The sequence below is a fragment of the Olea europaea genome, unplaced genomic scaffold (genome assembly GCF_002742605.1).
Source record: "Olea europaea var. sylvestris unplaced genomic scaffold, O_europaea_v1 scaffold4059, whole genome shotgun sequence".
Classification (NCBI taxonomy): Eukaryota; Viridiplantae; Streptophyta; class Magnoliopsida; order Lamiales; family Oleaceae; genus Olea; species Olea europaea.
In genome coordinates this window covers 1-3,255 of record NW_019260252.1, presented here as the reverse complement: position 1 = coordinate 3,255, position 3,255 = coordinate 1, and positions in this window count along the sequence as shown.

The window sequence follows — 3,255 nt, the reverse complement described above, 5'->3', positions numbered from 1 at the left end:
CCCACAAATATGTATTTATCGAATTTAGTCTCAAACTTATCCGATTTAATGCGCTTCAAATAAGCGTCATGGCCCCAAGCTTTCATATAAGATAAATTGGGACTATTATCTTTCCATAACTCGTATGGAGTTCTATTAACCAATTTAGATGGGACATGATTTAATGTGTTGCATACTGCAGTCAATGCATGACTCCAAAACAATTTTGGGAGATTTGCATGGCTTGTTATTAATCGCATTATATCTAATAATTAACGATTCCTCCTTTTAGATACACCACCTTGCTGCAGTATATATGAAGGAGTCCACTGCAAGAGAATCTCGTTCTCTTTTAAATAATCTAGATTTCATCTTTAAGATACTCTCACTTGATCGAATCTTAATGTGAGGGCATCTTTACCTATTTGTTTCTCTAATTCTACTGTAAATCTCTTGAGCTTTTCAAGAGTTTCATGTTTGAGTATTCATCAAGTATACGCGATCATTGATGAAATAAGAGAAACATTACCTGTCATATTTTGACACGAGTCCATATGCATCACTATACATTAGACCATTAATTATGCTGACCTTTCTTCTTTTCAAGTAAAAGAAAATTTGGTCATTGTGCCAAACATACATAATTTGTACTTGTCAAAATCAATTAATCCCAAGTATACATCTTTATGTAACTTTGGAATTACATTTCATCTAAATGACAAAGTCTGTCATGCTAGATTTTGGTAACAATTAGATTATCGCATTTATGTCTTTTAATTTCTATACTCATTTTAGAATCTTTAGTATTAAAGAATACAAACGTCGTTTTATAACTTACCATAACCATTAGGATCTTTATCAAGATAAACAAGAATAACTATTGTCCTTAACATTAAAATAGTTCATGCCGGAACATGAAATTTATTTTAATGTTCTAGCTATGGTTGGTATAAAGCGATGTTTCTTTAATTCCAATACTAAACCAAAAGGCAATAACAAGAAGTATATTCATACAAGCAATGCAGCAACCTTTGCTCATCTCCAACGTGTATGTCAACTTCTCCCTTTCGCAGTGGTCTACTTCTTTTTAGTTTCTCCATATTTGTATAAATATGAGATTTACATCTGGTATCAAATACCTAAGAAACTAGTGAAGTAGACGTAAGTCACGCAATATTCCTTCCAATGACCTTTAATTCTATAATAAAAACAAGGGTCATTAGATTTGTATTGTCCTTCACTTAGACTGTCTTAACCATATTAGGTACCTTCCCAAAGTCCCTTTAGACTTCCTCTAAATACCCTTAGAGGAATCAATGGCTTGCCCACTTCTAACTTTGTTATTGGGCATGACAGTTCTAAGCATGTTAAGCAACTCAATAATTGTGCATTCGAGTTTATTCACATTAAATTCATAATTAGTTGTGAATAGCTCTCTCTGACAGGGATTGCAAAACCAAGTCACTATTTAATTCATGGTTTATAATTGAACTTAATTGAGACATTTCTCAACGTCAATCATCTTCGCATTGATTGAAGATTACTCTGTAATTTTGCACCGGTATAATTGTTTAGAAGTCTCATATCCTTCCACACATGATTATTATCATACAATTCTTTGTAATGAAGAATTATGTGTCAACATCTATACTCTCGAGTTACTTTTGTAATTCAGTGACATAGTTGTAGGTATCACATACGTTGCAGTATTATTGTCATCACTGCGTTTATTTCGGTAGCCACCTCTTCTTTAATCGAGTCATCAGCAGGTGTCTCTGGAAAGGTCTACTCAAGGACGTGACCAATTTTTCATGCATGAGAACAATTCTCAAATTGATGTGCCAGTTAAGAAAATCTAGTTTGGTTTTTGACATCTAGTATGCTTCAAAACATATGGTTACTCATGATTCAATATAAATGTAACATGGGCTTTTATTAAATTAATTATGCTTCCACTGTTTAAATAAAATTTATGACCCTCTCGCATAAATTTATGGAGTCCATACTTGACTCCCAATGGGCTGGGATCCCATCTATTATATTAAGACATTTAGTGTACTCAACAAGCCTTAATATAACATTTGGGTAGATACTATTATCAATTGTATCTCCATACAACTCTCAGATATTAAGCTAACAACTCTTTGTTTTCACACATCTTATGTGTTATCTTAATATGCCTCTAAAATTTATCTCCTTGAGTGTATTCAACAAAAGATAAATTTTAGTTAAGTCGAACCCGTCATTCAGAAATATCAAATATTTCATAGTGTCAAACATATCCCTAATGGACCAGCCTTGAGTGTACTCAACAAGCTGAAACGATTTGAGACTCTGATTTTTCACTATAATGATGGAAGGCGATTATAAATATGACTTAATATTTTATGGAGGGTTTTTGCATTTAAGGTCTCATCGTAATAATAATATATATTTTTATTATACATCTACCATGCAAATAAATATATATAACATAATATAATATAATAGCGTGGACAATTACGGACTTACTATCTAGTCTTCCCGAGCCATAAGGAAGACTAGTTGGTCAATTCCTAGGAGGTATTACACTGTTCAGTATCAATGCACCATCTCCATGGTCTCCTCATCTTCCTGTTTCTTCAATTAGTCCAATTACAACATGTATCCTATACTAGTTGGCACGCAGGCCTAAATGAAATTGGACTCGCAGGCCCATAGAAACAATAATAATAACGGACTCCCAGGTCCAAAATGATCAAGAGCTCGCAGGCCCATAAAATGACAAGAATAAAAATTAACCATTCAACACATCCATATGGTCGAGTCCATAATCACATAAATGTATACCTATATAATATCAAATATCATATGCAAATTAATTTCAAGTTTCGAGCAATTAAGTCGTCTAAACTCTTTTAGACAAATAGATCAGAACAATTAAATAATTAATTAATCATATTAATCTATTATTTAATTAGTGGGAATATTTAATTAAAATCAAATTTTAATTAAATAACAAATTAGAGTCCAACTCTAATTCAATAATTATATGGGGGGATTATTTAATTAAAATCAAATTTTAATTAAATATCAAATTAGAGTCAAACTCTAATTTCATTACTTAAGGCGGTTGAATTTAATTAAAATCAAATTTTAATTAAATAGCAGAATTAGAGTCCAACTCTAAATCAAAGATTTTTAGGGCCAACCTGTTTAATTAAAATCAAATTTTAATCAAACACCAAATTAGAGTCTAACTTTAATCTAAAGGAAAGTTTAGGGCGAAACAATTTA